This window comes from Lissotriton vulgaris, chromosome 10 (genome assembly GCF_964263255.1).
Source record: "Lissotriton vulgaris chromosome 10, aLisVul1.2, whole genome shotgun sequence".
Taxonomy (NCBI): Eukaryota; Metazoa; Chordata; class Amphibia; order Caudata; family Salamandridae; genus Lissotriton; species Lissotriton vulgaris.
Window position 1 is genome coordinate 227,025,865 of NC_141698.1, and position 13,541 is coordinate 227,039,405.

At 45.9% G+C, this 13,541-nt stretch overlaps 1 protein-coding gene across 3 annotated transcripts in view; it reads left to right on the forward strand.

Moving 5' to 3' along the window:
* GTF3C1 (general transcription factor IIIC subunit 1) overlaps window positions 1–13,541 on the forward strand; it is a 2,762,707-nt gene that overhangs the window by 2,691,106 nt on the left and 58,060 nt on the right. The gene's annotated exons all lie outside the window — the stretch shown is intronic.

The following is a 13,541-nucleotide window of genomic DNA, read 5'->3' on the forward strand; positions in this document are numbered from 1 at the left end:
CTAATCCTTTTTTGGGCAATGTGGGGTAGTTCGTGCTTAGACCCCTGTATTTTTTTGTCCACACAAGGTATCCACGCCAAATTTGCGTCCTTTTCTTCCAACATCATGGGGATTTCAAAGGTACCCGGGGTTTGTAGATTCCCCTGGAGGGGACCCAGAAATTAGCCAAAATACAGAAACATTTTGGGTTTCTTTGGAAAAATGGGGAAAAAGTGTTTCAGAAGAAACGTCTGTTTTTTTCCTTGCAAATGGTCTCAACAAAGGGTTTGTGGTGCTGAAATCACCAGCTTTCAGGGACAAGCAGATTTTTGTCAGAAAACCAACATTTTTTACACAGTTTTGACATTTTACTGGGATATAGCCTATTTTTGCAACTTTTTGTGCTTTCAACCTCCTTCCAGTTAGTGGTAGAAATGGGTGTGAAAGCAATAATGGGTCCCATGAAGCTATACATTGCTGATAAGTAGATACAATTTTGAATTCAGCACATATTGTGTAGATCCGTCAAGACTTTTTCATAGAAACGAACAGTTGAAAATAAGAAAAATAGAAACAACTTCTAAGTATGACAGATTTTTCAAAGCATTATACCATTACATCCGCTAGATCCTTCTGGTTGTGGGGATTGATTGGACTTGTAAGTTATCAAGAACCGGAGGAGCCCATAGGCAATAATTGAGCTTCGTTTTGCAATGGTTTTTCATTGTATACTGGGTATATAGCAATTCATTTGGTAAAATATAAAGTAAAAAATAGGTATCAAGGACACCTATGAATTTCCGAAATTGGAACGAAATATAGAGTTTAGGAGCAGTAGCTATTTGCACATCTCCGAAATTGTATGCATACTAGCATGAGAATTATAGGATATTTTTCAAAGTGATTTATTTTTTACACATTGTATTACATTTAGACGGAAGAAATGCATAGGAATTCAATGGGTAATAACAGTTGCTCTACAATTCTGTGTTCCCCTAAGTCTCGCGATAAATATGGTACCTCACTTGTGTGGGTAGGCCTAGTGCCTGCGGCAGAAAACAGCCTAAAACGAAACATGAAAACACCACATTTTTACAGTGAAAACAGACCCTTTTTTGGCAAAGTGCCTAGCTGTGGATTTTGAACCCTAGCTTAGCCGGCACCTAGGTAAACTTAGCAAACCTATAGATTTTTGAAAACTAGACACCCAGGGGAATACAGTATAGGGTGGCGTGTGTCTCTCACCAGGTTCTTTTACCCATAATCCCTTGCAAATCTCAAACTTTTGGGGGGAAAAATCCTCACATTTCAGAGATGGAAAGTTCTGGAATCCGCATGGATCCACACAATTACAGCCACCCCTCATTCCCCAAAGTTTCCCGATAAAAATGGTACCTTACTTGTGTGGGTAGGCCCAAGTACCCACGACAGGCTAGGGCCCAAAATTTATTGTGAAAACATCTAAATTACCTGTCACAAAATGGCCTGGTTTTGTGAGGGGGGCACCTGGGTTTTTGGGTCTGGGTTCGGCGGCCATCTAGGGAATCCTACCAAACCCACGCATTTTTGAAAACTAGACACCGGGGAAGTCCAGGGAGGAATGGGTTGCGTGGATCCCTGAACGTTTTCCTACCCAGAATCCCCTGCAAACCTCAAATTTAGCGGGAAAATCTAATTTTTCTTACATTTCTGTGTTTTCACACCATCTAGTATTCCCCCAGGTCTCGCAATAGAAATGGTACCTCACTCGTGAGGGTGGGCCAAGTACCCGCGACAGGCAAGACTCAAAACGTATTGTGGAGAGATCAAAATTATCTATCACAAAACGACCTTGTTTTTCAAGGGGGTGTAGGAAGGTAGGATGTGACTGCATGGTTACCCTCACTTTCTGCATTGTATTTTGCTGGTTTATGACTAGTCTCACTGGGATCCTGCTAATCAGGACCCCAGTCTATCGGCTTTCTCCCTTAAATTGTCATGCATATACTTTGGTACACTCCAGACGATATACTGGGGTACCCTTATCAGTCCCTAGTATATGGTACCCATGTACCCATGGCATAAGTATCCCAGAGGCCTCCCATGGGCTGAAACATGTATTATGCCACCCATGAGAGGCCATGCAAAATGGAACTCTAGGTCTGCTACTGCAGCCTGTGTAAGCTGGTGCTTGCACCACTTACTTTAGATATAGGTTCACTATATCTATTGGTCAGTACACTTAAAACTTATAGGTCACCCCTGCGCAGGCCTTAACAATCCTGAAGGCAAGGTGCTAGGTTTTAGAGAGGGTGCCCCTGCATGAGCAGAGCTTCTCTGCAGGCTTCGGAGACCTTTCTCCCGGGTTGTCTTTGACTCAGCCGGACATATAGGTAGAGGTGCATAATAACCTCGCGGTAAATGCTATCTCGAAATTGGCTGCATGAAACCTATCGTGTTTTGGTATCAAACACCATGGAATCATAACCCCACACCAGTAACTGGTGTGAGAGGTATGATTCCACCCTTCTGAAGCGAGCTTTGTGGGGTCATTGGTCTAACCGATGCCAGCCTTCTAGACCCGGACAGCACAAAATGGATGCTACCGACTAGAGACACATTTCTGCCCTCCTGCTGCTGAGCCAAGCTCGAGCGGGGGAAGGCAGCACTATAGGCATCCTGCCACAGGGAGGTGTGACCACCTCCCAGACAGGGTTTAGTGTATTGAAGCTGGGTGGGTGGACTCTGATAATGCCTGAAAGTCTGCACTCTGTCCACATTTGGTGTCCCTGTGCATAGTCCAGCTCAAACCAGTTCTGGGAGCCATTGGCTCCTTCCCTGGCGCGAAACTGGACAAAGGACATGGGTGTAACCACTCTTTCCTGCCCCTCCCCTAGGAGGGTCCCCTGAATCTGTCCAACCCTCCCCCGTGGGTCCAAAAGGGCTTACCTGGCTGTAAGACTTTCGATTTTACGTGGACAAGAATCTACAAGAAGAAACCACTGACCTTCCACCGTCTGGACACTCTGGACTTCCCTGAACCTCGGCGGGGCTCTACTTCATCCCCCTTTCTGTTCGAAGCTTAGTTTGTGCCTTTGCTCCATACAGGCTCTGTGCAGGACCTGTGGTGCACTTAAGACAACTGAAGAATCTCCCTTAGGGTGAAGGAGTCACTCCCCTGCATTTTCAGGCACCTAACCGCAACTGACCGGTCTGCTGCTCCTGCAGTCTCCAAAGATTTCATCAACACAGGAGATGGATTTCTGAGGGTCCCTGAGGTAGATCTGCCCTCTCACTGAGCTTGAGGCCAGTAACCCTTGTGGGGACTGCATACCCCAACCCCTGTGCACCGCGTCCATTTGCAGTTGCATATGCTTGTTGGTGATTCCCAAGCTTGTGCATAGGACTCCGTGTAGTCCTGAACCTGGGCAGTATTTGCACCAAAGAACTCTGCTTCCTCACACCGAGTGCTCCGTGGGCTGGTGCTTTGCAATCTTGCTCGAGGTCCCCTCGCGACTCCTGGTCATTCAGCCTGTGGGTCCTTCTCAATCAATCAATCAATTAATCATTTGCAAAGCGCACTACATACCCGCGAGGGTCTCAAGGCGCTGGGGAGGGGGGACCGCTACTGATCGAACAACCAGGTCTTGAGTATCCTCCTGAAGGTCAGCAGGTCTTGGGTCTGTCGTAGACTCAGTGGGAGGGTGTTCCATGTCTTGGCGGCGAGGTGGGAGAAGGATCTCCCGCCGGTGGTTGTTCTTCGGATGCGCGGGACGGTGTCGAGTGAGAGGTCGGCGGAGCGTAGCTGGCGGTTGGGGATGTAGAAGGAGAGCCGTCTGTTGAGGTAGGCTGGGCCGGTCTTGTTGGAGTGCTTTGTGTGCAAAGCTGAGGAGATTGAAGGATATCCTCTTGTTGACGGGGAGCCAGTGCAGGTTTCTGAAGTGGGGGGTGATGTGGCCGTGTCGTGGTAGGTCGAGAATCAGTAGTGCCGAGGCGTTATGGATGTGTTGTAGTCGTTTGATAAGCTTGAACGGGGCTCCCATGTAGAAGGCGTTTCCATAGTAGAGTCTGCTGCTGACGAGGGCCTCGTTGACTGTCTTTCTTGTGTCTGTTGGGATCCATCTGTAGATCTTGCGGAGCATACGGAGGGTGTTGAAGCAGGAGGAGGCGACGGCGTTGACTTGCTTGGTCATTGAGAGCACTGAGTCGAGGATGATTCCCAGGTTGCATGCGTGGTCAGTGGGTGTCGGGGCTGCCCCCAGTGCTGTCGGCCACCAGGAGTCGTCCCAGGCTGAAGGGTTGGAGCCGAGGATGAGGACCTCCGTCTTGTCAGAGTTCAGCTTCAGACGGCTGATCTTCATCCAGTCAGCTACGGCCTTCATTCCTTCGTGGAGGTTGGCTTGGGTGGTGATGGGGTCCTTGGTGAGGGAGAGAATCAGTTGAGTGTCGTCAGCGTAGGAGATTATGTTGAGGTCGTGCTGTCAGGCGACATGTATGAGCGGGGACATGTAAATGGTGAACAGTGTCTGGCGGAGGGAGGATCCCTGGGGTAAGTCGCAGATGATCTCGGAGATCAAGATGACCTGAGGGACATCTTGATTTCTCGTGGGGTTTCCTGGTAGCCCAAAACATGCCCTGACTCCCCATTACTTCATGAGGCCCCTGGACCCTGCTTGTCCACACCGTAACCTGTTTGACCTTACTGCATGGGCAAGGCTTGTTGGTGCTCCAGCCGGACACTGAGCCCTCAGCACTCCTTCTTGCATCTGGCTCCTGGTCGTTCTCGACGTTTCCTGGTCCTCGTGGCTGCTGAGTCAAGCATCCCCTCTTCGCACCTGAAGCACCCAACATGGGTGGGCTTTTGTCTACCGAGCCCCTGGTCACTCTGGAGTGACACAGACTCTGTCCCCTCTGCTTACAGGTTCCTTCTTTCCAGAATCCAAGCTTGGATTCCACCGGACCCTTTTCACCTTCGCTGCAGCAGTACTTCCTCCCATCCTTCCATAGAGAATGACAACGGTTTCCAACACCACTCCAGACCTACGCACCCAGCTCCCCTGGGATAGGTAACTCTGGTACTACAGTAGTCATGGGTGGGGTGGTTCTCCAACCTCCTAAGTTCCAAAGGGTTTTGCGCTATGTTCTCCTAGAAGGGTCCTTAAACTTTAACTTTCCAACCGCGACTTTCCCATAGTAATACATTTTATTTGCACAGTTAATTAAAACCAATACAATACAAAATATGAATTAGAGTAAAAGATAATATAACATCACATATATTTTAAAACCATCATGGTGTGAACATTGCTGTTCTGTTCATCCTAATTATAAAAAGATTGTGTTAGCCTCTCATTTGTCACACAAATATTTAGACAGAAGACATACTTTATATTATACACAGATTAAGATCAATCGGTTCAAGAATCAAGTCTTGGCATTTTTTTCTCCACAGCCTTTAGGAATTTTACAAGGCTGCAGCTCAGTTGAGGGTCCTGGGATGAAAAGCAGGTAAGGACTGCACTCCTTCGTGTGCGTGTCCCCTTTTGAATAAAATGGTGTCTCAAGAGAAGTTTCCGCTCCTCTTGCATTTTCTCACAAGAGCACAGCAGAGGAAGCATGTCGTCTTGCGTGTTACCACATGCTGGCATAGTGTGCCTGCTTTCTTTTTTAACCAAAACAGGTGATGGACAGAATGTGGATCAATGTCACACATTCACCCCAGTCCAAAGATCTGGGCCCAAATCCATCCAAACGATGGATTTGGGCCCAGATCTTTGGACTGGGGTGAATGTGTGACATTGATCCACATTCGGTCCATCACCTGTTTTGTTTGCAAATTCGCCATAAGTGCGCTGGGGATGCTCAGACGTGGGTCCCAGGCACTCCACACCACTGGAGTCAAGCTAGCCGGGCTGATGAGAGGTGTTACCTCGAATCCGGTCCTCTGATGCTTGATTCCGTTCTGGGAAGGACATGGCTTTTGTAGTTCGGACTGGACTGTTCCCATGGGGCACAGGGTCAGAGCTGATTTGCATATCGCCATTGTCTAACCCAGGGTGGTGTGGAGTGCAAAAAAATGATGGATTTGGGCCCAGATCTTTGGACTGGGGTGAATGTGTGACATTGATCCACATTCGGTCCATCACCTGTTTTGTTTGCTTTCTTTTTTAGCCAGTGTGGGAGATGCTGAATGCAGGGCAACAGGCCTAGCCTGTAACTTAAATAGCACATTTTGGTTTTTTGGCATATCCCAGATCAAAATAGTTATGGAGAGTTTTTGCCGAATATGAACTCAAAATCATCCAAGCGTGCGTTCTTTTTGAGAAATCTGCTTTATCTTGTACCCACGACTGTTGTTTAATCGACTTCTTTACCATTTTATTAAACGTTTTGTGATCTGAGGAGGAAGCCCAGAGCTGTTCCAGCCCAGTATTTACAAGACTTTTTGCTAAATATTTAGCTGCTGGCGAGGTCGGAGATTGCTCTATCTCCCTCCACAGATATTCTTTCAGTGTTCCTTGTGCAGATTTCCTCACTTTGTCCCATACACAGATATAGGCCCCCTGACGTGCCAGGAGCTGTTGTTGGATGCCAAACTCCAGCCTAATCTGTAATGGGGAGGTTCGCTTAGGAAGGCTTAAAATGATTCTATATGCGGCTATGATTGTGCAGTCGAGTATTGTTGCATCTCTGCCTCGTAGGACCTCACTTCCATAAGTTATTGTAGGCAGTATTTTGGCTCGGATAACTGGTGCCAAAGGTGTTAAAGATGGACCAGTTAACTTGTTATTCAGTGTTTTTAAAGCAATTGCAAGAGCAAGTCCTTTGCCTCTAATGCTAGACCTTTTCACACTGAATCGACCGCCGTTATCAATCTTCATGCCTAGATATTTATATGTTGGCGTGTCTTTGATGCGAGAGTTGTTCCAAAACCACAAGAAGATTTTTCTTTTACTGATAGTCATAGTTTGGGTTTTCTCGAGGTTTACTGTTAGGTCGTTTGCCTTGGAATAGCTCTGTGTGGTTTTCAGGAGGTTTTGAAGCCCTACTTAAGCTTTGCCTGTTACATTTACAGGTGCCGGTTCTGTTGTGCAGTCTCCCCGTATATGTGATGTCACAATTACTTAATAGCGTGTAGTTGACTATCCGTCAATCCTATGCCTTGACTTCCTACTCTTTTGTCCATTCTATCCAGAGTGAGTCCTTGTTTTATGTTATGCGTGGGATTGGGGCTGGTCTTTTTGTTATTTTCTAACGCGGTTGACAGACCAGGATCAGTAGGCGTTGTGCTATTCCTAGGTGATTGGGCAGGTTTTTTTCATCTTGCTATCGTCGTACTGGTTGCCGGTGTAGCAGAGGGATTCCAGTGCCCTTCACTCAACACCTCGCGGAACCCGCTTCGCGGGTCCCGCAGCGTCACCGGGATCAACTTGGACCGAGGGGCTGCGAGAGGACAGAGATCAGCAGGCAAGGCTGCGAGCGCAAGGGGCCGGACTTCCTGTACCAGAAGTCCCGGCTGCCCTCGCCCCCTGCCATCGGGCCGCTCTCCTTAGCTGACACGCCCCCCTCACACTCATCATCTTAAATTGGCTGTAGCACCTGGAGGCAGCGGGACGCTTTTTTTCATCTTGCTATCGTCGTGCTGGTTGCCGGTGTAGCAGAGGGATTCCAGTGATCTTCACTCAACACCTCGCGAAACCCGCTTCGCGGGTCCCGCAGCGTCACCGCGATCAACTTGGACCGAGGGGCTGCGAGAGGACAGAGATCAGCAGGTAAGGCTGCGAGCGCAAGGGGCCGGACTTCGTGTACCAGAAGTCCCGGCTGCCCTCGCCCCCTGCCATCGGGCCGCTCTCCTTGCCTGACACGCCCCCTTCACTTTACACTAATCAACGTATATAGGGAAGGTCTCTGCACCGCGGCGCGGGAGCGTCCCGGGAGAAGCCCGGGACAAGGGCGGGACCGTCTGTGGCCGTCCGGGGCCGCAGGAATCCGGGCTGGGCCACCTTTCTAACGTTTTCTTCCTATTTTTAAGTCTTTTAACTGGTACTAATTATTTGTTATATCTATTGATTGAGACTAAAGTGACGGTTGAGTCCTCATATTTGGTAGAACAAATCTTGTTGCTTTTGTTGATTGATTACTGAGGTTGGTGTTAATCTCGCTTGTTGTATTTTTAAAAAAATGACTTTAAGGTCAGGTAAAGAAAGGCAAGTTCAGGTCTCCACCTCCAATGGTACTTTTACTGGAACAATTGATCAATTTTTTAAACGTTCAACTGCTATATTGGAGAAGGAGATCGCTTTAGTTGAAAAACGCCTTTCGCTTGACATTATTACAGGCAAGCGTTCTTCACTTGGCAAAATTAATGAGGCCAGGTTGTTAATGTAGAATCAGTGTTGGCAACTGCTCCTGAGACTCACATTGTGGAGCCAGTGGGGACAAACCAAGAAAGTGCATTTAATACTGCGCATGATATTTTGCCAAATGGTGGGACCATCTGTCTAGATCAGTCCAGTGAGAATTCCGGCCTCTCTGACTCACCAAAACTTAATATTAGCACTGAACAAATGGATTCCCTTTCCCATTCATAACATACACCCACTCATAATCCTCGGAAACGCAAAAGGATAGACTCACCGGACCCAGAGGAACAAACTGAGGGTCTGGGAAACCTTACATCATCCCCCTTACAGCTACCTAACACTAATGCGGTTGTCCAGTCAGGGGAAGATAACACCATAATTAGCATCACAGAAGGGATATTTTTGGCTAAGATAGAGTTGCTATTTAAATCTTTACTTTTACCCCTTTTTGAAAGGACAAGATTACTAAACACTAAAATGGACTCCTTAGATACGCTGGTGAAAGATAATATAGCGACTTCCAATAGAATTAGCTTTAGAGAGCCCTGGGTTGCTGAATTGATCAGCAGGGAACCAAGATTCGGAAGAGTTGGGGATGTGCAAACGTTATCGTTGCACTATTTTTATCCCGCTTTATATGTAAATAGACCCCAAACTCCGTTTCATCACACCAGAAGGGACAGGTCTAGAGGGAGATTTCATTTTGATACTCCGCTTTACCCAATGTTTTATCCCCACCTTGCGAACCGGTTTGCCCCCCTATCCGGTCTGGAAGGTGTGGATTGACTTGACAAAGAACCCTTGGCCGCTGGGCTGTCTAGAGCTGTAGTGAACTGCTCCCCAAACAACTTGAGAGCCCCCAGGGAAGAGACTGTTTCAGGGTCAAGTGAAATAACACAGAGGGCGGTAACAAGGGAAACATTCTCAAACTGTATTCCTAGACCTTTGATCTCTGAAGAGATTGTGAACTTAGTTGTTAATATGGAAGAGAAACCAACTCACACCCTCGCAATCTTGTCATGGAATATAGCGGGATTAAAGGGGAAAATGTCAGAGGCTGATTGGGGCTCCTTTATGGATTTTCATGATGTAATTATCTTACAGGAAAGTTGGTCAACTGACGCTATCTATCGGGTTGGCTACCTTAATTATTATAAACCAGCCTGTAAAGGTCCTAAGGGACGCCTGTCAGGAGGTCTGGTTATTTGGATAAGGCAATCCTTAGCTTTTACTATTAGAGACCTTCCCACTTTAAGCAATGACATTCTAGCCTTGAAATTATCCGGTAAAAACAACCAGGACTTTTTCCTGATTAATATATATGCAAGAGGGCAACCAGGTGGGAAGCCTGCGAGAGCGGTAGTTGAACTAGACTCCCTATTGAATAATATTAGCAGAGACAAATGTGTCATGGTAGCAGGAGATTTTAACTGTTCATTTGAACCGTTTCCCAATCTTGACAATGGGGGATATGGGGAAATTGATCAGATCTGGAACATTCCCATTTTATCGATCCCCCCCAATTAAAAAAGTCACGGAGGCTGTTATGCAGTGGTTAGGTCTTTGTCTTGAATGGGATTTGCGTGCAGCGAATGGAAGGACCAAATCAGACTCGATGGGAAAGGTCACATTTGACAATTCCCAGCATTCGAGCCGCATTGATTATTTTTTGTTAAGGTTAGAGTTTTGGAAAATATTGGAGGACATGGAAGTAGTCACAAGACCAGAGAGTGATCACAATCCCCTGGTAATAAAACTATCAGTGTATGAGGGTCTTCTTATGGATTCTGCAACCAATATCGTTACAGCAGATGCTGGTCTTACAAATGATTGCAGAAGGGTACGATGGGCTAGGTTCCTAGACAACCCTACTACTATCAATAGGGTTGCTACTGAGGTCTTAGCTGCTACAAATTTAATGGTACCCATACTGGATGCAGGAACCTCACTCGATCAAATCGGGATGATCCATGAGTCTCTTTTTAATAAAATAAAATCTTTTTTTATCAAACCCGTAAAAGGAAGAAATAATGGCCCAGCACAAACTAGGACTAAATGGTATGACAAAACTTGTCATATTGCCCATAGCTCCCTGTTAACTGCCATCAAATCTAAATCAGCTACGGATATAAGGTTAGCAAGGGTTAATTATAGGAAAGCACTTAAAGTGGCAAAAACCAATTGGGATGAATAGCGTTGGTCAGACTTATATCAGGCAAGTACCTCATCTAACCAGCAAAAATTCTGTGAGGTTGTGAAATGGGGAGGGACTGGGGATCTGCATATCCCGGTAAACCATGTCCCTGCAGAGCAATGGGTCAAGCATTATGAGGCGCAGTTCAGCAACACGGAACGGATCTCCCTTATTATTAGGGAAGATGCCAGTGTACAGTCTGAGGTGCCCTCACTTGATCACATTGTTTTTACCGAAACAGAAGCTATTTCTGCTCTTAAACAAGTGCAGAATGGCAAAGCCCCCGGCATGGACTGCATCCCTGCGGACCTCTTTAAGTATGATCAAACGCACTGGGTCCCGTACATAACAATTTTAGCGAATGCAATAGCCAGAGGGACTGGAATCCTTAACTCGTGGAAAGGGGCTGAGATCTTGCCCGTGCATAAAAAAGGGGATAGAACTGATGCGGGAAACTACCGACCCATCAGTCTTATCGATGCCCTACAAAAGGTTATAGCCAGAATGCTGCTAGGGAAAATCCACTCATGGATGACAGAAGTTGATATTCTGTCTCCATTGCAGGCGGGTTTTAGGGCTTACATTAGCACAGTTGATCAGATATTAAGATTTGTCATGATCTATTGGAAAACTGTGTTACTGAGAGGTGGGACGATATTCGCTGCATTTGTGGATCTCAAATCAGCGTTTGATCTGGTCCCCAGAGGGAAGATGTGGGCAGCTTTGAGAAGGATGGGTGTCCCAACTGCACTTCTAGAACTCACCATCAGGATGCATGAGGGAAATTTTGCTAGAGTCAGATGGGGTCGTCAGGGCCAGGTTACAGAATCCTTCCCCGTGACCCGTGGAGTGAGGCAGGGCTGTGTCCTGGCCCCCACCCTATTCATACTCTTTATTAATCAGGTGGTCAAGTTCCTCTCAGATACCCCTACTGATGCTCCATCACTGGGTGGGACTAAATTTCCCCTTTTAATTTTCGCAGATGATACTCTCATATTGGCAAAAACTCAGAAGGGCTTACAGGTAGCTATAAATAAATTTACGGACTTCTCTAATGAGAACGATCTAGAAATTAACATTAACAAAACCAAGTTCATGGTCCTGACAAAGAATAAACCACTGAGGGGCCATGTTTCAATGAATGGGTCTAGTCTGGAGCAGGTTGAGGTAATGACATACCTTGGTGTCACATTGGATTATAGGCTGCGATGGAAAGAGCAAATAGCGGCGCTTAGTCTGAAATTTGCTCGCCTGTCCGGTTGCTTAGTAAAGGAGCAGCGGTGTTCCTTGACCAAAAGAGTACTGCCCGCACTTAAAATTTATAGTGCTAAAATTAGCTCAGCCATATTATACGGGGCCGATATTTGGGGTTGTGTGGACTTGGCTGTCCTAGATAGGTTACAGAATAAATTCTTTCGAAATTTAGTCAGTCTCCCTTCCTCAACACCAGTCCTACCACTCTTGATGGACATGGGCACTTATTCCATTAAACACCATGCCCTCTATAGGATGGTGGCGTTATGGAGGCGCATTTGGTCTACCCCGGAACTCGCCATGTTTGCCCTAGAACTACAGGACGTGAGAATGCAACAAGGGGCAGGTGATATACCATGGTTAAAGCTAATCAGGAATACTCTTATTGAAATGGGTCTTCCCTTGCTTTGGTCTGAGCCGGGTTCTCATACCTTTCCCTCAAAGAAAGATTTTAAACTTCTCTTTTGGTCCATGGTAAAAGAAGAACACGTTGCCCTCTCAGAGAAATCGAACTTGACAGGCCAGTTTTTGCTCCATAAAGCAGTTCCCCACACAGAGACCTATTGGGATGTTATCCTTAAAACATTAGATAGGAAACTATACCATCAGTTTCGTGTTGGTACACTGCCACTAAGGGCTTTCTCTAGTGGCTGGCAGAAGTCAGAGTCAACTCTCTGTCCTTGTTGTAAAGAAACATTAGGTCACTTTTTATTTGTATGCACTGCTTACCGTGAACCACGTTACAAGTGGCTAAAACCTATATGTACTAGATTAAACACCCGAGTGAGTAGTGAAGCATTGTATATTTTGAGAACTAACACCTCTGAATGGCTATCCATCGGATTGGCCAAATTCCTTGGGTGGGCTTGGTTAATAAGGATTAAGTCAGTTCGTAGCACCCCGACCTGATTAATCTAATTAGTATGTTAGCCTACTACATTTTGATTTTACCAGTATTGATGATCTGCTTTTTATATATATACATATACCTAAATGTTCTAATAACTTTCCTTTGACGTCTTTACATGTATGTTTAATTGAGATTTTTAACTATTCTTCTTATTTTGATTTTGTCTAGTTTGTTTATATAAATATTTATGACTCTGCCACACTAATTGTATTTTATGTAATTTTGCTTATATGTGTGTCTTTTATGAAGAAAATTCGAAATAAAGACGTTAAAAACTGGCAGGTACTAAATGGCCGTGTTGAGAGTGGACTTTTTGTTCATCTGATCTGGTGTTAACTGGTTTTTCCAAGTTATCAGTTGTATGGCTCATTTCGTTGGGATTATGATTTAAAGTTTTTCTTCCCCAGATTGTGATTTGTTTTGCTCTGTAATGATAGATCGGCCAAAGAGTTGCGTAAATCCTTCGCGTTTTGAGCAGAGTTTGTTTCCTGTCATTGCGTTTTTTGGCTCGCCTCTGTTTTGCGTTAAATTTTAGATCAATGTTATCTTCATCTGTGGTGTCCGTTGGTAAAGGGCTCATTAGTCCCATGTCGTTGACCGCTATGCTTTTGGTTAGATCATTCTTTTTAACTTGTACTTGTACGCCTGTGCTCATCAGTTCAATCTTTATTGCGACTTCTGGGTTTTCACCAGTTTTTCCTTTTTCAGTCACTTCTGTCTGTGTGGAGAGAACATTTTTGGTGTCTTTTATTTTTAGGTGACGCTGTATCTCCCTGCCCAGCGTGGTGTTTTGCTGTGCAGGTCTTTTGAGCTGTGTGCCCAGGTCTGTCAATAGTGTTGGGAGTACGGATAGCTTATCAAT